General features: G+C 46.1%; 1 long non-coding RNA gene across 2 annotated transcripts in view; it reads right to left on the bottom strand.

Annotated features, from left to right (window-relative positions):
* Positions 1-24,631, bottom strand: part of LOC107318504 — a 93,422-nt gene that overhangs the window by 30,060 nt on the left and 38,731 nt on the right. For both annotated transcript variants that reach the window (XR_001557382.2, XR_001557383.2), the window contains exons 6-7: positions 21,709-21,829; positions 20,481-21,137 (exon numbers count right to left, since the gene is read on the bottom strand). This is a non-coding gene — a long non-coding RNA (uncharacterized LOC107318504). The remainder of the gene's footprint in view (positions 1-20,480; positions 21,138-21,708; positions 21,830-24,631) is intronic.

The raw sequence follows: 24,631 nt of genomic DNA, 5'->3' as shown, positions 1-24,631 counted from the left end.
CATCTCCACCAATAGCACTGACACTCCAGCTCTTACCCTCAGTTAAAGGCACTGTGACTGCCATGGAAAGATCCTGGCTCAGGCAAAATCATATTGAGGTTTTGAGTCTACTTACAACACTGAGCAAGATTATGCTGTCAAAAAGCAACTTCTTTGCAAAGAAAGACTACTAAGCCTTGTGTGATCCCATTGGCTTTGTATCATCTGCAAAACTGAAGATCCTGCATGCTGTGGTGCTGCATTCACCTTTAATAACGCTATTAAAAAACATCAGAAGAATTTGCAGGTCTAAGTGCATCAGCCACATCCTCACTTCCTCCCACTGTTCACCCCAAGCCATGACTCTGTCCCCTGCCTGTATTTCAGCCTTTTTGATCGTGATTTATTTTAACCTACATTTAGAAGGGAGCTGCGCTATAATCCATCATGCAAAATTTTGTTCAAACAGTCTGGAAGACCAAACGGATTTACGCTGCCTAGACTGATAGTTACCGCATTAGCATAAAGGATCAAATCAGCCTGACAGGACTTACCTGCAATATATCCATGCTGACTCACACCTATTACAGTAAATTTGTTCCTTCTAACAAAATCAGCTGCAAACCGGCTGTAAATGAAGGCAGCTCAAAGGCCTCCCTGAGAACAATGTTTATCCTGAATCTTTTCTGTTGTGACGGAGCATACACATTTTCGCATCATTTTAGGAAAGGACCAGAAGGTGTTGTACAATTGGTGAAAGAATTCTCTCTCCAAAGAGGGCTGCTACAGTCAAGGATGCCTGATTTATTTCACAGAGGCTTCAGCAGACAGAATTAAGCCTTGTATGAGACACTCAAGCTGTTTTTCTGATCTGATTTTCTGTGGGCCCTGATGAAGCACGTTATGTAAGGACAGCGTGGAGTAGGAACATCAGTAAGGTCTTCCTTCATAGTTCCCAACCACAACACCACCCTCTACATCAAACAGAACTATTTAAAAAGAAAGCTTTTCCATAAGCTATTTTCACTGTGGGAAGAACTTCCTGACACATAAGCCAAATCTTTTCCCACCCCAATTCAAATGCATCACTTCTTGTCCCACCCCAGTCTGACGGGAGACTCAGGTACAATGAACGTGTTTTCATACGCCAGGCAGAAAGACCTGTCGTTCTTTCCTCTGGGCCACAGAGAACTTTTTCTCAAATTAAAGCTCAACTTCCCCTGCTCCACTGTCTGGTTGTGGCCTATAGACTGGGCAGACTTCAAAATCACATTGAGGGATCTTTGCTCTAGCAGGGCTTGTGGTGGAATCTCTTCTTGGGCTTTTTTGGAAGAAAGATTTCCTTGCAGGCACTGAGCTTAAGAGCAGAGAAATGAAGCCCACTGACACATTCAGTCAGAACAGGCTTTTTCCTGTCTCTCCCCGGCACCTCTTCTCCTGACCCAAACAGGAGCTCAGGAGGCCTCTTCAGTTCCTCTGGATATACAAGATTGTTTTTAAAAGGCCTCTCACCATGTAATAATAATAAAGAGCTTCCTTCCATATAGAGTTTGCCTACATCTAAATGCTGTTCAGACACCAAGCAAAGCCCACAAGGATTCAGACTGATGCAGCAACCTGAGATGTCATTCCAGCTATGTGTTGACTTCCTCTCACAGCCATCCTCCTCTTTCTGCTCCTGTCTGCCTTCTGTGTTTAAATCCTGAACTCTTCAGAGAGAAGAAAAACTGCTCTCTGAAGAAGAGGATCCTCTGTGCAAAGATACCTAAATCTGCTTCTTAAGAAAGAGCACAAACTACTCTTTACATTAAAATAATTTTCTTTCATAGAATCATAGAATGGTTTGGGTTGAAAGGTAACTTTAAGATCATTTAGTTCCACCCCCATTGCTCTAGGCAGAGCAATGTATATATAAATAACCTCTTTGTAGCCCAGGTTGCTCACAGCCCCATCCAGCCTGGCCTTGAGTGCCTTCAAGGAGGGAGCATCTGCAGCCTCTCTGGGCAGCCTGTCCCAGTGTCTCGCCACCCTCACAGAAAATAATTTATTCCTAACATCTACTCTAAATCTACCCTCTTCCAGTTTAAAAACAATTTCCCCTCATCCTGTTGCTACCTGCCCTTACAACAAGTCCCCGCCCAGCTTTCCTGTAGGCCCCCTTCAGGTCCTGGAAGGCTGCTATAAGGTCTCTGCTGAGCCTTCTCTTCTCCAGAGCCCCAGCTCTCTCAGCCTGTCCTCATAGGGGAGGTGCTACAACCCTGATGATCTTCATAGTCCTCCTATGGACCTGCTCCAACAGCTCCATGTCCTTCCTGTGTTGTGGGCTCCAAAACTGGACGCAGCACTCCTGGTAGGGTCTCACAAGAGCAGAGCAGAGGGGCAGAATCACCTCCTTCAACCTGCTGGTTCCACTTCTCTTGGTGCAACCTGGGATACAGTCGGCCTTCTGGGCTGCAAGCACACAAGCTAAATGAAAATTTAGCTAAATATTCAGTAGAGATTCTACACAAAGGACTTAAAGAAAGCAGAAAGATGATTTGGGAGCTTAGCACCCATGCCAGCATGTTAATTTTTGTCTAAGGAAGCATTCTTGCATAGAACGATGCTTACGAAGGTCCACACCACAGGCAGGCTATTGGGTAATCTGTCTGTTACCAGCTGAATCATTAAATTACATTTTTAATTTCAACTGTTCCTCAGCACTGGGAAGCTACGTGCAACATCCTGCTGAGGGCAAAGTGAGTCAAGTGGTTATTAAATGGTCACAGTTAAGAGGTAGAACAAAGGTTCATTAAAGCAAGCACAGAAAACCAAGCCTTTTCCACTGCACAGTAATGCTCTGTGAAGCTTCCCCACTGCTTGGCACTGTAAGATAATATAGCCAGAGATTATATTTTTTTTCCTCCTATATATACTCTCATTTGGTTTCTAAGGGGGGAAGAAACTTTTCAAACTCTTAAAGATTCAGCTATTGTGTTTGAAATGAAATAAAGTTAACAGTTACATTCACTGAGGCGCTCTGAGCCTGCTGCGTTGGGTGAGTTAATGGAGTGGGTAAGACGTGTCCTGAGGGAGGAAGAGGAGCCAGCGAGGCTTATCCCTGACTAGCCAGCAGCCTCCGTTCGGCACAACTCTCAAGGGTGTGACTAAAGCTGAAGCACATATTTAAGTATCATTGACTTCAAACAGTTTTAAACACACATTTAACATTAGGCAGAAGCTTTGATAATTTGGGACCTTAGTCAAATCTAAAGATCCCCAGGAAATGAGGAGATACTGTGGATGTTTAGGTCTGGCTCCAAGCACAGGATACGCGTGGCACTCCAGGTTTAACTAACTCTCTTAGTAAGCAATAACCTGCAGACTACAGCAGACTACAGAAACTCTTCAGTTTCTTCTTGATCAGCACCATCAAAGTCATGACAATGCTGCAGGAGCCGCTCACCTTTCATTACATGTGATCACTGAAGCTAGCCACGTACTGTATAATTAGTGAAAAATGAATTATTTAAGTAACTCGCATTTAACAAATAGCACTGGTGTTCTGATTGCAATTCAGTATTCGTTTACCATAAAAAGACCTTCTTCTGATGCAGGAAATGGATTTTTCTGCTTCTAAGACCTTGCCAAATTGAGAGTTTTTCCTGGGTTTTCGCACAAAAAGTCCTACATTCTGATACAGGTTGAGGGTCAGTAGCCATAAGGTGGCTGATCAGACAGTCTGACCCCTGAGCAGGTTCCTAGATGGATTAAACCCAGCTGCATACTGCTGTGAATGGAGGGGAAAAAAATGGGAAAATGATAGGTTTTCTCTCATGTGACAGAGATCTTGCTTTTCTGTCGTTTTTCCCCTTGTACATTCTCATGGTTTTGTAGACAGGTAATTACATGCCTGATGCAAAGACCAGCCCTCATAGTTCCTATTTCAGAGCTGACAGGATTCAGTAGCAATTTTATCACAGTAGACACTCAGAGCCAGTATGAACATAGCTGGGATACAGCTGGGGTGGAGGAGGGAAGAAGAGCTCACTTGGCCACCTAATAATGGCTTCTGAATGGGCGACCTGAAATCAGACATTGAGTTACAGCTCTTTCCTTTAGCTTCACCTTCTAAACATGGAAGAGAGAGATACAAAGCCATGCAGAACTGAGCTATGTTCCCCCAACACATGGGTTGCAATACCATCCCAGCTCACTTTCAGTTAGCACACCTGAGCAGTCTGTGAGCCTGCTCTCTCAGGAAGGTAGTGAAGTGGGGTGAACATAAATAGCCCTCAGCTTGAGCCACGTTCTATCAGCCTGCTCAGCCCTGCAGCTCCTGGCACTTTGATCCTGGCATCATCAATGGCAGAGGTGCTCACTCTGCCTGTCCTGCCCAGACACACTTTGCATTTCTCACAGAGCCCCATAGTTGTGACCTAGTGAACACAAGTCAGTTATGGTGGACATGAGAGAGAAATACCTCTGAACTCAGAGCAACACAGCCCACATGGGGGCTATCTTGCAGCTTCCTGAAAAGCATCTGAGTGGACTCTGCTAGGGAGGAGAGGAGAGCAGTGCAGAAGGAGTACACTGACACTTGCGTCAGGAAGGTGGACCAGAAGCTTTGCTGCACTGTCATTAGCTGGTCTGAGAAGGTCAGAGACAGAGTCACGCTGTTAAAAGACTGCCAAACCCAGGTGTCAATGAAGAAATGTGACAGTGGGAGAAATAAGTTGAGTGTATGAACACTTGGATTAACAGCAGCTTCCACTCATCTGGTGTTGAATCTCCCTTTAGGTCATCATTTCCAACAGTGCTCAGCAACAGCAGCATGTCATCCCTGGGCCTGCAGCACAAACAGGGCAAATAAAGCTTCCAGATAGATGTGAAGGAAAGAGTGAAAACAGCTTTGCAGGTTTTCTAGTGGCAGAACAGTCAGTAGAGCAACTGATATTCCCCATACAGAATCCAGCATAAAGGATGGGATAGGTCCTGAAATTACCACCAAACATTGCCCTAAATTATACTTGTTTTTAAGGCTTTCAGTCACCGTAATTTCTACAGGGTTGTGCATGCAAGAACCCTTTTCTGAGCAGGCCCTACACAGAACAAACCAGACACATCCAAAACTGCTCCTTTGAAGCTCCAGCACACGAGGCTGACCCTCTGGAAACCTGCTCTCAGCATCACTGACCGCTTCCCCAGCACCCACTCTATATTTCAGATCCCTCTGGTCTGCTTTTCAGATCTCTTGCATACAGACACCTCCTGTGTTCCCACTGAGCCTTTGTGCACCCCAAGCAAAACGCTGTTTTATCTATCTCACACATGTACATTTTATAGGAGAGAGAAATCATTCTGAGAAGTGGGGAAAAGACACAGACCTTGCCTCTGCTCCAACCACAAGCTTGTACCCACCCAAAGAGCCACAGTCTGAAACCTGCTTTGGATGAGAAGCCAAAATCAGGAGCATCACAACTAAATTGGGATGTCTGGTCACTTCAGCCACACTACAGCTATTGAACCCTCTCAGGCAGCCCTTTAGCAGTGTGTCCCTTTCTAAAACTGCCAGCGCCTTTGTTCCCCTCAAGAATAGCTGCTCGCTTGTGCACACAGAGGCAGGGAAGGTTGGACACCGCGTGTTGCATTGTACTGTCAGGCTAAATAGAAGCTGATGGGATAATAATTAATTGCAGTCTCCCTGTAATAAAAGACAAGACAAAGCAAGAGATATAAATAAAATCATCAAAGGAACTCACAGAATAGGAGCTGTGTCTGCATCTTGTGGGCAATTTACAAGCCAAAGGAAGGTTGGGAACCCAAGGACTGAAAAGCAGTAAAAATCTATGGAGCCCTCACAAAACCATGACAGCATCTCACTGATCTGCCTTGTTACCAGGCAGAGGTATAAATTTCCTCAACACCTTTGTTGTTTAAGGGGCTGGAAAGGGAATGGAAAAAGGCCTGAAGTGGGAGTGACCCCGAGCTCACTCGGACCCGAACAGCAGGGAGGTGCCCTCAGAGAGAATAGAGGAGACAGAAGGCACAGAGCCCTGCTTCACGGGCAACAGGCTGCCAGCAAGTGCCGCCAGCCTGAAAACACGAGCTGGAGAGCCCCGCACAGCTTTAATGGAGAAATCTGTAACTCTCTTTGTAGCAGGAGGGCTCCTGTCCTTATGGCCTGCACAAAGAAAGCCCTGCCCTGACCCGTCACTTGCCAAAGCCCAGCTGCCTGTTCTGCTGCCCGGCTGTTGTGACTGTCACCTTGCAGCTCCAGGGGAGAGATGCGGTGACAAGGCAGAGGGGGCTGAACAAGACAAGGACAGCTGCAGCCTGGACACAGGGCTGGGACAACGAGGAAGGGATCCCACTCCTGCTCCCCTCAAAAAGGAGACAGAAAAAAAACAAAAACAGATGTAAGAGGATGGATACAAAGGCTCAGGAGGGAAAGATCCTCTGTCCTAGGCTCAGCTCCTGTTTAATGCCTAATTCTAACTAAAGTCAGATAAACAATGCCTAAATACCCTCACAGTTACCAATTATATGACTCATCCCAGCTTGCCCAGCTCTCATCTGATCCAATTCAATCTCACGGGCAGAAGTTATAGAAGAAAATTCTTTGGGTGTTTTCATAAGAGAGAAAACGATAAAGCACTCATACGTATAGGGCTAAACTGATGCTGGTGCAATCTCCTTCCTCCAGGAATTATACATTCAGCTCATCTCCATACTGCCATTAATCCCGCCAGGGAGACGCTTCCCTCATTCATTCCCTGAAGTGAACATGGAGGAGAGGAAGAGAAAGCAATGAGGCACTTCCTCTGCCTTTGTGAGAAATGCTCTTCCTGGTAAGTGGAAGCACAGATCCCAAATCCCAGCCCAGATCCAGGCTTTGTTTTGTTGTTTTTCTCACTCTCTATTTAAAATTCTCCTTCCACAAATTTCTTCTCTGGTTAAATGGAGCCAAGGTAAAGAAGCAGCAACTAATTAAAATGAGCTGCCACTACACAATAACTCCTCCATGCCAAAGGCAAACATAATCTTCTTCCCCAAAAGGACGCACAAGCCCTCAACTAAACAATAACTTCCTTTCTTCCCCTGTTACCTAAATAACAATCAAAACAACCAAGAGAAAAAGTCACCTCCCTTCCCCCAGGTCTGCAGTGCCCGGTCTGTGCACCTCTATGCCAGCATGCAGGGCTCTGTGCTCCTGGGCACTCAGGGAGCTGGAGCTGCAAGCAGAGAGAAGAGATGGCTGCAGATCACGCCCTGCCTCGTGTCTGCTCACAGAAGAGGTGGCACGCTCCCAGCTGGCTCCATGCAGAGCAGAACACTTGCCAGTTTTGGACCTTTGCTCTGCTGGGGATCTACAACTTCTGCATTTGTTCCTGGCTGTAGGGAGGATCTGGGGATCTGAAGGCGCAATGTTCAGAGCCAGCTCAACAGACTTAAGCCACATGAATCCTTCCATCACCACAAAGGCCAGAGAAGGCTCTGCCAGCCTGCAGGTAACCTTCACTTCCAAAGTAGAGCACATCCCTGTACATGCTGTGTGGGGGAGAGAAAGACAGACAGTGAGTTACGCGTGTCCTTGACTCCAAGCTAGCTGAGAGTTGCAACAGAGAGTGGGAGAAAGCTGGAAAACACCCAACTGCTTGTGGGGGCTGCCACCAGCTTCTCCCTCCAGCTTGCAGTCCTTCACTTTTACCATCCCGCTCCTGGAGATCAGCCTGGCTCAGTGCTGCTGCTAGGAAGACAGGGCTGTGGTCAGATCAGCGCTGACATCAAGCCATGTCTGGAGGGCACTCAGCTCTAAGAGAGCCCAACTGGCATGAGGTCCAGAAGCCTTTCCCGTCCAGGTTGATCTGAAAATCATGAGCACAAAACCATGGGCTCATCTGCTCCAGAGAAAACCAACTTCATGCTTTCACATCTGCTATAGGCCACTGTATAGACAGGAGTGCCCAGTGAGGCTGCATTGTCATGGGGCTGACTCCCATGACCTCAGGATGTGCACACTGAAGCTGACTCCTGTGAAAGGTCAGGTCCCCAACCTCAGAATGATCAGAACAAGAAGAATGTGCCAGCAGGGCTTTCACACAGCCCTCTTTTACTTTGTAGTGTACAGAACAGAAGCACGAAGAGTTACTTACCTGCACTGCAGGAAAAGACCTGACAGCAGAGGGGCAGTAACCTTTTGCTGAAATAGAGTAACCTTAAAAAAATGGTTCTAAAGATGGATCAGATGCTCATCTGATCACATCTTCAGCTGTAAGACTTCCCTTTAGCAGCTTTTTTACCTGCATCCAGGCAATGGAAACCAGGTTCACTGATAGAGTCATTACTGCACACATGGCCACAACCTGCTCAAGGTAATTCCTACTCAAGGACAGGGGAGAGGGAAAGTGACAGTATTTGGAGCTGCTCCTGTTCAATTGTCTGGAAAGTGATTGAATGCTGTAGCACTTAGACACATACCAGCAGCAAGGCAGGAACAGGTCAGAGGTAACAGAGAGGATCTTGCCACATGAATATGGAGTTTAAAGAGAAATATTTAACTGAGATCCCATTTAAAGCCCTTTGTACACTGTGAGCACTAGGAATGTGTTCGAGGAGATGTTGACTGTGCTGTGATGCCACCCACAGCAGCATCCAGACAGGAAGTGGTGCCCCCAACCTTTGCACAAGAGGGGAAGAAGGGTGCAGGCATCAACTCTACCTGCCCCAGTCACAGATCCCGGGTCTGCTTTTGCTCCTCTGATCTCTGCTGCTGGCTGACCACCTCAGATCAGCCAGATGCCTGATATGGCCAGGACCTCAAACCTGCTGCCTTTGTCCTGCTTGCACCATCTTGCTCATCACATAGTTTAGGAAACACAATGGATTCTCCATGTGTGCGACCACGTGCACACACACAGAACCAAAGGCAGTTCTGAACCTTTTTATCAGTAAGCAATAACACCTGAACTTTGTGCATATATTCAGATTATTTAGCAATTAGTAGTTAATATACTCAGTGGGGTTCTTTTTGATCTCCTGTCTTGTATCCTAGAATCCTTAGCATAAGCAGCCAAATGGCTACAGCCAGCACTCCCCAGGAGCCCCCAGCTAACTGTCCAGCCATGGCCCCCTGTTTGGCTGTGCCCTAATGAGAGTGTTTGTCAAGGCCACCAACCAGAAGATCTATAGGTCCATAGGCCAGTTGGTCTGGTTGCTCAGTAGGTGGTTTTCATGGCGTGTGAGTATGCACCTGCAGACCCATAAGAGACAAAGCATACCAAAAGATGACCATGGTACCTAACCTAGCTGCACTACTAATGCTACTGCAAAAGAAGCACGGTACTGTGTAGTTTATTTATGCTTTGCTTTACTGCATGTGCCCTAAGAGGAAAAACCAGACACCAGTAACTCACTGCCGTACAATCCTCAGAAGAGAAAAAGCATCCAGCATTGCTCCCAAGCATGCTGAGCTCCTGCAGACAAGTGAGAAGTGGACTAAAATTGCTCTAAAATTTTCCCTATAACACACTTTTTACAGCACCTGAGGAGCTGTAGGCCTTTATGCTAATGTTCCACGTGACTTTCCAAGCTCTTTTCTTCACTCATGGCCTCTTGTGAAACAGAGCTGAGCCCCCTGTTCCTATGGAAGGAAGCAGAGGGCACAGACAAAGCCATTCTCCTGAATTCCCCCTTTCATGTTGCAGCAACAAAGCAGCTCACAGGGAGCAGCAGCATCCTAAGAGGCTGTTCAAGGGCAGGACTGCTAAGTCCTGAGGGGACCTGTCAGCTTAAACTGCTTGAGACTTGCAAGTCCCAAGCTAGTCCTTGCACAGCGTTATGACTGCAGAACAGCTACTGTACTGCTGCAGTATCTCTTCTATCCTATAAGTACAGCACCTTTTCTGACTTTTTCACGCAGGTTTTTAAGCATCTGCCATGCTGCCAGGTGTGGAAGACTCTGCTGCAGTGTGTCTGTAGTGCTGCAGAGCTATTGTATGAACATGAAATTACCTCCTGACCATAAGTCCTAGTCAATGAGAAGAGCCCCATGCTCAGAGTACAGGGAGCTCCTATCCTCACAGCCCATGACTGCAGGGATGCACAAACATCACTATGCCAAGGCCTGGATGCTCCATAAACCCAGCACACAGTGGTGCAGTCATGAAGCCACAAGGATCAGAGCTGTGCAGAAGGCACAAGATTGCCACCAAGGACTGTGGGGACAGAAGTGCTCAACTCAATAAACGATGAAAGTTGCATCTACTCCAGGGACCCTGCTCCAGGCCTCAGGACAAACCTCTTTTCAGCACTGAACGTGGGGAGGACAGCCAGGAGCTGGCTTGAAGGCTGCTTGCACACCGGGGGGTCACAGCTTTGGCTCAGCAGGCCTGTCTGTTCTCTGCCTTGATCTTCATCCCTAGGCTGCATTGAAAGGAAGTTTGTCCGAGACAAGCGTGTATGGCACACAATGTCAGCTCCAAAGCAAGCTGCGAGGAAACAGATTGAGTTCTCTGTGCAAACCAACTGCAAATCCATTCCTTGGTGGCTTCACTTGTGGGACACTTCAAAGGCACCAAGCATCCACAACGCAGCTGCTGCCCTGGGGAAGGAGTCGTTGAATAGCATCCGTGAATGAGAAGTAAAAATTAAGCAGTTAGATTTGGCACGTGCATCACAATAAAGATCCCTGAATGCTGAGCTTCTTACTGAACCTAAGGCAGGCTGTTAATTCGTTATTCACTTCCCAGCCTGGAAGGAAAAGCATGTTATACCCGAGGGCCAGAACTGATGAACAGAGCCATAAATCAAGCAGTTTACAAGACCAGCAATTAGGAAACAAGCCGACAGAAGGGAGAACTCTGTCAGTAATAAAGCAGACAAACCACAGGATCTGCTGAGTGCTCAAAGCAACTGGGGACATACAGTCCTTTCTACACTCCATGTCTAATTCTTCCAGCCATTTGCTGCCTTTCCCTTTGTCTTCTATTTCCTTTTATTTCCTCTCATTTCCTCTCCAGCTTTTCTCTGTTCTCTTCTCCCTCTCTTCTGAAAAGCCAGTTCTTCCTGAGAAGGCAAGGACATACCTGCTGAGCAAATGGATGCAACAGCTGCCATCCAAGAGCAGATCTGGCTCCCATGACTCTGCCCACTGCCCTTCCTATATTTCCCACTCCATTTCTGGCTCCTTCTCCTTACCAATTCAAATCTTGCCCTTGCTTTCCCTCCCAGTGCACCAGTACAAATTCTGCCCTTGCTTTCCCTCCCAGTACTGCAGTGCTGCATGCAGCATAGGACACCAGAACAGCCAGGCCCCAGCAGCTGCTCTCTGCATGCAGCTCAGGTGCACATACATTAAATCTGAGTGAAGACTATTTAATCCAGCCTCTTGCTTTCTCACATATCACCTCATCTCTAGGACATCACATACTTGAGAACTTGCCTGTGTTAGCCTTTGGCACTCAGTATATGCATAAGGAGAAAAAACATGGTGATTTAGGAGCCTTATTTTGTCAAGACATGAGGGAGACCTGATAATCCTCCCACCATCCCAAGACTGAATGCATCCAGTTATGCCAAGTATTTAAGTATGTGATATTCCTGAGCAGCCTTTCAAGGGTCTGAAGGAATCTCAGCTTTGTGAAGTCTGCTCTATGGAAACACTTGCTGCTTATCACCCATCAGAAACCTTTCTAGCAGCAGACACTGAGGGCAGAAGCAAGAGAAACAAGGTCAGTCATTAGCATGCCACAGTATGCGCTCAGCCTTCGCTGTTCCACAGCCAGCTCCCAGACTGGCTGCTCCCCTCTGCGGGGCGAATCAGTCCGATTTCAGCACATCACAGGCTCAGCTGATAGTCACTTACAAGAAACAAAGTGCTGCCTCTGAGTGCACATTACTCTAACGCACTCCCAGCTGCCTCTGGTTTTGATCTTGAATGGCAAGACTAAAGATGTGTCTGGAAGAGTCGCTAGTCCATGAGAGAAGAGAACATCTCTAACCTTGAACACAGAGAGACTAATAATCCACCTCCCCCAGTGCTGGGGCAGAGAGGCTTTGATGAGCACTTTGGAAATGCTGTAAGAAGAGGCTGCAATATAATGTTAAGTAATTAGGTGGCTGCACAGCAAAAGGAAAATAAAGTCAAAATTGTTTCTGTTCAAAGCAGATTCCAATGAAGGAGCAAACAGCTGTGAGACTGGAGTCAGGCTGCAGCGGACTCTGTGAGGAATTGGAGAGAGCAATGAGCTTCAAGGTCTTGAGAAATACAGATCCTAGCCACGAGGCTGGGGCAACTAAAAAAAGCTCAGCAGCTGGGGAGTCCTTGGGAGAAGATGGGAAATCCTCTTCAAATGAAGGTTTTTCCCACCCAGATCTTGGCAAGCCACAAGCAGTTACATTTCGTGTACATCTCTTCCTGGCCAACCAGCTGCAGATTTCACACTTAGAATGGCTGGAGAGTTTCCAAACTCATCCCAAACGTGCTTTTTCCTTTGATGATGGCTAAGATCTCAACAGATTGCATGTGTGGCTTGTAGAAGCGTGCCCTCAGGCACCCCAGTCTGCTATCCAATGATGCCCTGACTTCACAGAGCCACACAAGGGGCACCCATGGCCAGCAAGTCCCCACCTGAGAGCTTCCATGGAGCTGTGCTGGTGCTTACCATCAGATCCTAAAGAGGAAAAAAAGTCTCCTTCTCCTCTTGTGCTACCATAGCTGCTTATTTTGTATAATAGGGAATAATATGAGAGAAGAGCAACTGGCAGTTTACCCACAGATTTCATTACTCAGAAATGGCACAGGGGCTTTCCACAGCATCAGGTAGGTTTCCGAATGGCACTCGATGGAAATTCCAGGCGCTTGGCTTTGCCCCATATCACTGGGAAGGTCAGAGCTCGCAACAAACCATATGCTCAGTCTTGGCTTCCCCTCACACTGTCAAGAAGTGTCTGCAAGGAATAAAGCCAGAAGGAACATTAACTGATCACCACTGAAACAGAGCCTTTCCTTGGCTTTCACCTAATTAACTATCAAGAGGCAATGACGGAAGGCCCCGCATTGCCAATAAAGAATGTAGGGTTGGTAATTAATTAGCAGCCTATTGGGATCCTAGCACCTCTCGCCCACAGTGAGCTCTACAGATTGATACAAAGGGGATTTAATGGAAACACAGCAGTATTCCCATTATGGCCTTAAGCAAAACAGAACTAGTTTTTGAAGGAACCTCATTTACAGTCCTCTCACATAACTGATGCTTAGCACCTAACCCTGCAGGTAACGGATTGTATTGGAAAGGAACCTGCCTACAGAATACTAGAATAAGAGAGAAAACCCCTCAAGTAATTTGGTGAGCTACATCCACCACTCTCCAAGAATAAGAAAACAGCAAGAGCAGAAGGAAGTCACATCAAGGCAGTCCAAGGAATCCTTAATGGACGCGCAGAAGACAAGATGAGAAGCAGCTGACTAAAGTCAAAGGAGGATCCTGGAATGAGACTTTCCTAAGGTTACTGAGGGTCTGACCCACACATGGTAACCACACAACCTGTATTTAACCTGCACATCCTTTATGCATGCATCCCATGTTGTCCCCACACACAATCCCAAATGAGAGTCAGATCTGTGATGTGCATCCTCCTGTGCAGCCCACTTTATTGCCGGCCCTGAATATAGTCCTCTTCAAAGATACTGCTGCACATCCCCTGCCCAAGCTTGCAGCTGCTCTCTTCTTAACAAGCTCTCTGGCTCATTAACCTTTCATTTTGCTACTCTTGTTCAAGGATGAAGTGTGCCATGCTTGCTCTCATGTCTATCAGCAAGTTACAGCATCTTCCTGACACCACCAACTGCCTGTTGGTTTCTCTCACAAGTGGGCTCCATGCTGGGAGGCTCTACACAGCCTTCAGGCTCCTGTGATATTCCCAAAAAACCTCGTCTTTTCCTGCCCAACAGACATCACTCCTCTTCGCAGGCTCTCGTTTTTCTGCATACATATAGCTGTCAGCTCCATGAAAACGTCAGCTTAATGCTCAGTAAGCATCAAGAAGCAGATCAAGTGGTATGAATCATTTGGAAAGAAAAAAAAGAACAGAAGAATCTATGATTCATCCACACCTTGGATACTTTGTGCACTTGTGATCCCTTCATCTCAAAGGGGATATCAGAACTGAAACAGATTCTGAAAAGAGCACAACAGATGGTCAAAAACACAGAGCATAATTAAAAGCACAATTACTGCAGGCACCATGAAGTAGGCTCAGACTCGTTAGCGTATATGAGGAAAGGCTTTGGGGGAAAAAGTAGAGCTGTGAAGTCATTACTGGTCTGAAGGGGCATCAGCTCTTCATCTTCCCTTGCAAAACAAGAGCTAAAAGGAAGTGGGACCAGACCCAAGAATCCCACCCTTCTTAATACCAGGGAGACCATCCTATCTCAGTGCTTTTGAAGCTGGTCTTTGCTTTGGATGAGACAAAGGACCAACTATATTTACCTCTAATAGCTCTCATTACCCTCAGGCAAATATCCTCCCTCTGCTCTTTTATATCAGGAAAAAAAACAACCCACCATCCCAAGTCTCAGAAGTAGATTTACTACAGTAGTGCTGAAGGTCTTTCCTTGCCTCTCCCCATCTGCCATCTTTCATTCATTATGAACAAATCAGCCCCCATGTTCTATCAGCTCATAGCACCAATCCACCCACCAGATTTTCAAGGAAGTCATGCTTTTCTTTATTCATACTTTTAGATGGGAAGAACACCCACAGAGCTGCTTACTTGTCTTCTTCAAAATCTTCTTTCACTGTGATTTCTGCAGGAAGCTTGACAGCCTTGATAGCACACTGAATCACTTCACAGCTCCTCTGTTCACCTCCACCAGTCTCACACTTCAGTGGGGAGCTCTCTGGGATAAGCCTCCTTTTATCTTATGGTTGTACAGTTCCAGAGCACCTGAGGCTTTGTTCTACACCTCCCATGCTACATGAAGTCCAGAGGTTTTGCCCTACAGGTCCAGAACCTCCCCACTATAGCCAGCAGCAGCCTTCAGCCCTAGAACCCGAGTGCTCACCCCACAGGCTGTGACCCCAGCCTAGGGACATCTTGCCCCAGAATCTAGTTCAGAACATGATTCTGTTTCTACTCACCACTACAAAACAGAGGTACACTTATCATCAATGAAATGCCTCTGTCTAACCAGGCACACTAGTTTCTGGGCATCTTTTCCTTCACCACCCTGCTCCAGGTTCTACAGCTCCCATAAAAGCCCCTGGTTGACTCCCATAATCTCACCTTCCTTTCACCAGCTGGTCTAGGGATTCAGTGGTCTAGGATGACTACAAATCCTAAAGGCCTTAAAAGAACAAGTCCTCTTAGACCAAAATCAGGAAAGACTCCCCTCCTTTGGGCATAAGCTCTAAGTAAGAGAAAGGTTTGGGTTAAGATGGAACCCAAACCTAGAAATATATATACCCTCCCAAAAGCTTATTGGATTATTATTATTGGATGCATATTGTCAGATTAAATGAGGTGGATTCTGGCCTCTTATCTCCTGGGCACAGAAAAGGGCAAGGATTTTGGAAAAGATTTCCCACTCAGCTACTGAGCACCCAGCTCCAGGATAGGCGCTGTGCAGTCATTTTGCACAGTGAATGTGGTTAAGAGCTGGACAGGAGCCTAGAGAGGCAGAGGAATACATAAACAGAGATATATTTGTAAATATGTCTGGATGAGGCCCAGACCAACTGGACCCAGCTTTGAAGTTGCCTGTGCTTTGAGCAAGGGCCGGGACTGAAGGCTCCATGGGGTTCCTTTCATACAGCATTATCCTGCGACTGTAGGGCTCTATGGCCTTCAAACAGCAAGTGTAATACCACTGCTTAGTAAAAGCAGGACTCTTCTCCAGACACAGAGCACACCACAGAGCTCAGCTCTCCTCAGCTCCTCAGCAGGAGATACCCACACAGCAGAAGCACCTGACTCTGTCCCTTAGACCAGTGCCCTTTCAATGCAGGTGAACAGCACCTGCCTTGACAGCACTGCCACAGTCTTGTAGATAAGCCAGAAGGAAAGGGTGCCCATGGAAAAGTAATTAGAAGGAAAACTGAAGTGTGGGAATGGAACACTGATTGGGTTGCATTTGCATTTCAGTAAAAATGCACTGACATCAATGTCTGGCTCTAAAAAAGCATTCCAATTTTGAAAGTAGTTCGTAAGAGCCTTGGTAAAGGAGAGTTCTTGGCAGAGGGTGAGAAACACCAGTTCCCACTGACAGATACTCAGAGGATGAGAAATAGCACTTCTGTACACACAGAAACACCTCAGGATTGGCCTCCAATAAGGAGAGATTTTACGTCCTCATCTGGAGTCCATCATGGAAAATAGGGTTTAGAAAGCCACTTTCTAGCCCTGAAAATCAAAACAAGTAAACGTACAGCATCTCAGATGTTCTAGAGATGAAGAGGCACAGACTTCTGATGGGATTCCAACTAATTTCACTATACATACAAAATCTGGCTTTAACTCTTCCTGCGCTATCAGCCTTAAGATTTCTACCTTCAAGCACATTTCTACCAAGATCTTGCACAGAACGGCCAAGTGCAGCAATCCACAGCACTCACAGCAGCCAGGACATATTTGGGCCTTTTCACAGCGCAGCAGTTGGACCAACAGGACTGAGCTGCAAAGATATGGGTAGGAGAAGGTGCTTTCTGTTGCTTACCTTCAAGAATGCAGCAAATGTTTTAGGTGTATTTTCTGAACTGAGATCACTTGAAGGTGCTTGAACATTTCTGCCCAGCACCCTCAGATGTGCAGCAGTGTGGTAGAGGATACTTCTGCTAGTGGGAAACTCAGTCCTGAAGTCCTTGTTCAGGGTTACATGTCCCCAGAGCAGCATTAAGCTGGGGAGGAGCAAACAGAGCCATGAGGGGAAACTCCAGAGAGTTCCCTTGGAAGAATCCCCTTCATGGAGAAGGGCTCAGGCGATGGTGGGCTCTTCTAGATCACACCTTCCATATTCCCAGGATCAGCCCGAAAGAGGCTGGGTTGTTATTTCCCCTGCAGTCTACCTCTATAAACCAAACCTTCCAATATCTGCACGCACACAGAAGGGTTCAGCACTGGACATGCCCTTGTTTTTTACATACATAATAAATAGGTGTGCTCACAGCCCAGAGAACACCCTGCTGCACTGTTCAGCAGCTGGCTAGTATCCTTTTAAATAATTAGTGGGTTCTCTAATGGTACTCCCTGCCTTCTGTTCTTGCAAGCAGCCAGCTAGAAGTGCTTATGTGCAATCAGGCCCTGCGTGATGATAATAGATGATAAACATAATTATTTGGGGTCCTGATTGCCTCTGCTTTCTTCATTCTGTTGCTGATGTGCAAAACAGCCTCAATGTTTTCAGTTTTATGGGCAGAAATTTTGAAGATACAGACTTCTTCCTAAAGAAAGAACTGCACATTCAGGGAAACAAACTCTGCAAGGCAACGAGCCGTGCACTGCACTGAGCTGCAGCTGTGGCAGACTTCTGCTTCTTGAAACACAAAGTCTTTAAGATGCACCTGAGCACTCTGCAAAGCCAAGGTCAGAGAGTGATGGGAAGTGAGTTTCATTATTCGGCTGTAAAACCAACAGACAGGAAAACATTAGCGATGAAGCAGTTCGACTGACTTCTGCTCATAGCAGTGCTGTCACATGGATATCACAGAACTCAGGATTTCAGGAAGCTGAATAACATTAAGTCTCCTAAAGCAGCAAAACGTTCCATTAGACCTATCAGTTGAGTGTGTGAAGCTGTAGGGTTGGGGAACACTTTCCTGCACTAGTCAGGAGCTGACTGCCTTCAGATCTGCCTTCAGATCTGGAACAGCAGATGGCTCAGATCAATATCCAGAATCCAGATCTCTTACCTCTGTTTTAAAACAAAACTGGGATCTGATGCAGTAGTAGTGCTGTGCACAGAGGCTCTGCTCCGCCCCACAAGCCCATATACCCAAATCTGCACAGCCACATTCAGGCATGGGTGTATGGAGCCATGAGGGAGACATGCAAACATGTACTGTGACACCTAGCAGAATGTACACAGGAGAAAAAAGGGATGGCAAGCCCATCCCCTTGCTGTAGTTTTCTGTCATCCTCCCTCTATTGTCATTTGGTTCTTTCTGTAGACCTGGGTTGCGGACTTCCTTTTATATGATCCATTCCACATAGTGAGAGATGGAACTGGTAAGGTCAGGACAGCCTGAACAGCAACAATCTTTCCTGCCAACTCAGGAAAAGGTGGGTTAGTGGGAGAAGGCTGAGAGCCAGCAGGAACAGCAGGGATGGCTGAGATGATACACACATCAAGTAGCCCTTCTTCTTTCTATGCTAACCCCATCATGACCCGGCTCCTCAGACAGGCAGTGTCTAGGACATGGTAATGCAGAAAACAACTAGCTCTTTAAGTTTTATTATTAAATAAATACATCAATCCAGCTAACACAAGGCCTTAAAGCCAAAGTAGCCAAGTTAAGGATAGGATAGAAGAGATGAGAAAAGCCTTAGAGAGAACAGGTAACAAGAGATGTGTTTACTGCAGAGGAGAGAGAAGGCTTCTAACACAAGCAGGCTGCTACACAACAAACAATCCCCGTGACCTGGTAGGGCAGTACAGACATATTTACACATACAGGCAGGGAGAAGCCGATCCCTGGCTGGTGAACAATCAACTTTTATTCTCTCCAAACCAGCAAAGCCAAGACTTTAGTAAACATGTAACCCCAGAAATGTGCCTGTGGATTGGGTAGAGAGGAGCCTTGGCACTCCTTGCCAAATAACAAAGCCATTCTCCTGTGGGTGGTTTCACAGTGAGGCTTCTGCGGGTAGGAAGTGTTTCTAGTGGTCAAGGCAGGGAATGGGGTTTCAGCAGACCTGGCTCCCATCCCCAGCTCTAAGCACATCAGGGAAACTCTGCGCAAATGCGCACTCTTGCAGGAGTCACTGCTACCCTCTGTTCACCTCTCCTTGTTCAGGCACAAATTGTTCCTTGGAGGAACAAAGAGACACAGATTTTCCACCGCCTGATCCCACTTCCTGACCTTGCAGAGTTATTGCAGAGTCTGTGTGATTGATGCCTGCAAGCTGTCAGAGCTGCTTGGATGACAATCTGTCTGGGAGGTATTGGAAGACGTGCACACGTGAGCAAGAGACATGCAACTCACACACTCTCTACTTCCCTCCACGTTCGCAAGCCTCCATCCAGATTTGCACCTTCCACTACTCACACGTTTAAATATTCACAAGACGGGCCTGCAGAAAACCTGTGTTATAAAGCAAAGTACCCAACGCTAGCTGAACAGATGCCCTTACAAATACCCAGCCCACCTCTTTGGTTGTACAGACGCCACATTTTATTTACAAAATCAAGTGAAGGCAAATATAGACAGAAAGCCTATGGCAGATCCAGCCCAGCCCTACCCATTTCTGGTGGGCTGGCACCTGTGCCTTTTACATTGTCCCTTCTTTGTTTCAGCCACAGATGTCATTAACATGCTGCTTACCCCTTCTTCCAGCTCACTGAGGAAGACACCAAAGAAGACTGGACCTAGCCCTAATCCCTGCGGCACACCTTTAGATAAGCACCTCCTAGAAGAGTTCCGATCAACATCACAGTGACAAAGGACTGTTGTCTTGAGGTGTGCATAGCTATTAGAGCTAATAACTTCACCTGTCACAGTTTATTTTGCAGTGAACACCATGGGGAGAACCTACCAACTTCACCAACAACTTGTAAAGAAAAAAATGAAAGAAGAGACAGCATGTGTCACCCAGGATGGCTCTGTGTTTAGTAGGCACACCAAGTTCATCTACTTATGGTGTTTTATCCCACTTCTACTTTCTGTCTCGTTTTTATCTGCACTCTGTTAATTTTTTTAAACATCCTCTCACCTTGTTGGCTGCATTTCAAGAATAGGTGGCTTGAGTCAACTGCAGTGGACTAGTGTAAAATGTTGTAAGATACTTCCCTCAAGTGGAAGGAATAAAAATCACTCAGCTGTGTGACACAGACTCTATAATATGCCTCAGGTAACAGACAGAAAATGAGAGGTGGGCACCTACATGAGTTAGAATCTGCCAACCTGCTTGAAAGGTGTTAGAGGCATATAGAAACTATCAATGATACTGCCAAAAAAAACCAGCAACCAACATCCCTGTTCTACAAATGTTAGTGCATATAAGAACTCACCTGGACACCGTAAGAGATAACCTGTCAAGTTACTATGAGGTTAGAAAATGCATATCCATGACCAGGTTTTGCAAATGGCATGAAGTGTTCTGAGAGCTCCTACATAACATTCCAGCATAAATGGAAGTGGCTGCTTGGAAGCAGCCTGAGGGAAGACATACCTGAGCCCTGTATAACAAGGCTTCTACATCTATTAGAGCCTGCAGCAGGGCTGTGAGGGACAGACAGAAACGGAGGAACCAGATACAGACTGCAGTCTGCTGGCAGAGCTGGTGTGGGTGGTATCTGTACTCACCCTACGGCTGATGTCTGATCTCATCACCACTGCTTGCCTCAAAGCAGGCGATGAAACATGAACAAAGAATTCAGATCTCGCTGTAGTTTTGCTGTTACGAAGATAGCAACTCAGCTCCAATCTCTTCCGCATACACTGAACAGGAGAACATTTCATCTCCTGCAAATAAAGAGAGATAAGAGGGGCCTAGCACAAGGCAGGATTTGTCTCTGTAACTGATCAGTTCAACAAAAGGAAACACAAACCATTTATTACTGAAAATGAATTGTGCCATCAAGGGAGATGTCTGCAATTATTTCCTTTAAATATCATGTTTCATTAACTGGAAAATATATAATTAATAAACTTGCCCCCTCATTTTCGTTAAGTTTCGCTGCAAGGACCTTATTACTGAAATAAATCTTTCTAGCAGCACGTGTTGACAGAACAGAGGAAGGTGCACGCCTCTGTGTGTGATAATTTCCTTATGTGAAACTGAATTACTAGGGAGGAATAATCACTTTCCTTTGCAGCTAAGACTGTAGATACACCCCACTCTGAGACCAGTTGTTTAAGCTCATGCCTCTTGGAAGCAGGCAAGAAGAGACTGCTTTGGCTGGCAGATGACTTGATCCAAAAGACATCAAGCAGATGCAAGCTCTTCTTTCACTGACAAGTCTGCAGATACAAAATATATACATATTATTTTTTGATTCACGGTCCATTAAATAGGTCTCCTGACCAGCTGTTCAGATTGATCTTGGTGGTTGGGCTGATATCCAGACTCTTTTATAAGCTCCACACTCATCCACCTCACAATGCTGCACTAGAGATGCACAACTGAGATCTGTTTTCCACATATATCAGAACTGTTTTGATTTGGGGATGTTTGGTGATGGCTGTAAACGTTACCAATTAGAAACACTTCAAAAATGTTGCTGAAATTTGACTCCAAGCATAAAATTCCCCTTAGATTTTGTCTCCACTTGTGATCTTTCCCCGATGTAAGCTGATTGCCAGTTCATCAGGGGTAATTAAAATATTTCCAAAGGCTGTTCTGGGCAATCCTTTTTGCCTTGCTGCAGGCTACAAATGTTCGTGGCTTGCCCTAGGCTGATGTTCATTCCTGCCTGACTTGGCACAAGCAGCAGTGCATGCCAAACAAGGAGGAAAGCCTGCCTCCATCCAGAGCAGGTGGCAGAGGGACCAAGAGAGCAGTGACAGGAAGAAGAAGCACATGGACACTCACTGGATAGATGGTGATGCAACTTCTGCGTAGCGAGGAGAAGAGGGCTGTGTGTATTTTAATAAAGCCCTATGATCTCACTGCTTTTGAGCTGTCTGGATGCCCTCAGCAAAGCCAACAGGTTCTAGAGACAAGGGAGAACAAAAGCTCTGTGGGTTGTGTGTGCTGGGAAACGTACAGCCCCTAAGTTGGTGCAGGTTAGATCTCAAGAAACTTTATCTAAATAGAGGGGCCCATTCTCCACATCATTTTAACCAGCATTTAAAAATGTCGAAACAACCAACCAATTTGATTACACAGAAATGTTTGAGCCAGCAAATTATCTAGTTAAATGATGCATACAGAATTCAACAGCAACAGGAATCTTTTAAAATTTCTTACCAACTAAAGGCCTTTCTTACCAACTAAAAAGATGAAAATAGAGGGGCTGGGGATATTGTCCTTGCAGAAGAAAACACAGGAATATTTTTGGTATCACCGACAATGCAACCTTCATGCAGTTACACAAATAGCGTGGGTTGAGTTTGGGTTTAGTAGCGAAATGGAATCTCTGAAAACATTATGTGATGTATTACATATCCCAATTATTTGCCCTAGTCATGCTCTAGGGGAAGGGATTCTGTGTCAGCTTATCTCCATCAACACGCATCTCTGCATAAACACTTTGTACAAAAGAATGACTTTACTTTTGTGGACAAAAGCATGACAATACCATGCGACACACACACCCCCATCCCTCACCAGCCAAGGACTCCTTTGTGCAGACACACTGATTTTTGCATTCCACAGCACCTCTGCTGGGTAAGACCAGGAACACTGGAGAACGAAGATGGAAAAGTTAAGCAACTTCATTCTCCAGCTCTTGGGCTGCACAAAGGGGAGGGAGCAGGAAGGCAAAGCATCTGGCTTCACCGCTTCTCTAACAGCCTGGCAGGAAGGCTGCTGTCAATTCCACCTTCTGCCTTGTTGGAAGAAAGTAGAAGTGACAAGAGGCCCTCCAGGCAAGCAGCCAGGAACCAGAAATTCAATCGAGCTACCTCCCAAAACTGGACTTTTTTGGAGACCCTTTCCCTGAAATTGTTTTGCCTTTAAAAATTTTTTCTTCGCAGTTCAGGGCCAATCCATCATCCCTGGTCTCCTGGCTCTCCTCTCCTCCAAAAGCATGATTTGCACAAAAAGATTTCCATTTCATGGGCTGCTCTACAGCCAGCCTCGCCCACAATAAATACATACTCACATAAATATGCACTCGCACGCACAGATACAAACATTGTTATTTATAGATAGAGGCATGGCCACAGATAAATACACGGGTGTGTTTCCCTCCTATATAACACACGAGAGAGAAGCAATACTGCAGCTGAATTCACTCTACACTCGTTGATTAGGAAACAGAGTGTGGGACATACGGTCTATCTCTAGGGCTTAGACCAACTGGTTATTGGCTGGTGCTGTTGTTCTCTAACAAGCCCCTGGATATATCACTGAGGCTGCAGAGAAATGTAGCTGAAAGAGCCTTTCACTGTCAGTAGCAATCTGTCACTTCATGTATCTTGCCCTATCTCTTCCAGCACAAAAGCTTCAGAGCTGCAAGTCAGTCAGGAGAAAGGTCATTCTGCAGGTAGGCTCTGGTGTTCTTCTTTATTTCTGGGAACGCGTGGCCAGCTTGAGGCACCGTCTGGATGCTTCAGCATGTGTTTCAGCTTCACATATGCCTGGCTATAATTTAAGACAAGAGAGCATTTCCATTACAAACCCCATTTTTCCCTTGGATTTATTTCTCCTCTATTTGGCTTCACTTTGGGTTGGACCTTCCCTGAATATATTCACAGGCAGGGAGAAACTATTTTTCTAGTGCAATGTTTAAATTCAGCTCAGTCTCTTTTGGTTGTAAGATGGTGAAAGAAATTACATATGCACACAAACTCTCTTGAGCACATACAAAAAGCTTATACAAATATATGCCCGCAGAGAGATCTGTTACAAAAAAGACAAGCCAATGCAAATAAGCTCAATTTTAGAAGTGAATTAATTTGACTGACTCTATTATCCTAAATTATTAACAAGTTCTAGCAAACTTAGAATGCAATAACCACACACGGGCTTTCATCTGAGTTAAACAGAAACAGATAACTTTTCCTGATAGACGTGGTATCAGCATAAATCTGCAGTAGCGAAGTTGGAGGCAAAAACTCAACACAGGACCCCTCTCTTTGCAGGTCTGTGCTCCCAACTCCTGTGTGGTTCTCCTCCTTGAAATATTCCAGTGAAATGAATCACCCTCCAACAATGCCAGAACTCCCCTATTTTCATGAATGCCAGCTGAAACCTGACCTCCTCAGCATTCTAATCTGTTTATGAGTTGGTCTGGCTCAGTGAGCCCATTTTGGGGGCTTTTTTTGTTTGTTTGTTTGTTTTTTGTTTTTTAAACTCCTTTCTTGATGTAGCCCAATAAAGCACATTGACAGAAGCAGTTTGTGCTGGCTAGTGCCTCTAATTCCCAGACAGTCTTCATCCCACCTCTGATAGCACTCAAGAAGGATGATGTAATGACAACAGGCAGAGTGGTGCAGTTGATCCATTGGAGGGAAGGGAATCCATGCAGAGGGACCTGGACAGGGTGGAGAAGTGGGCCCATGAAAACCTAATGAAGTTCACTAAGGCCAAGTGCAGGGTGCTGCATTGGGTTGGGGCAATGCCAGGTATTTATACAGACTGGGGGAAGATCTTGAGAGCAGCCCTGTGGAGAAGGACCTGGGGTACTGGTGGATGAGAAGCTGGACATGAGCCAGCAGTGTGCACCCAAAGCCAACTGTGTGCTGGGCTGCATTAAAAGAAAAGTGGCCAGCAGGGACAGGGAGGTGATTGTCCTCCTCGACTCAGCTCTTGTGAGGCCCCATCTGCAGTGCTGCATCCAGGTCTGGGA

Source organism: Coturnix japonica, chromosome 10 (genome assembly GCF_001577835.2).
Source record: "Coturnix japonica isolate 7356 chromosome 10, Coturnix japonica 2.1, whole genome shotgun sequence".
NCBI classification, from domain to species: Eukaryota; Metazoa; Chordata; class Aves; order Galliformes; family Phasianidae; genus Coturnix; species Coturnix japonica.
The sequence above is the reverse complement of the archived record's forward strand: the minus strand, read 5'-3'. Positions and strand labels throughout refer to the sequence as shown.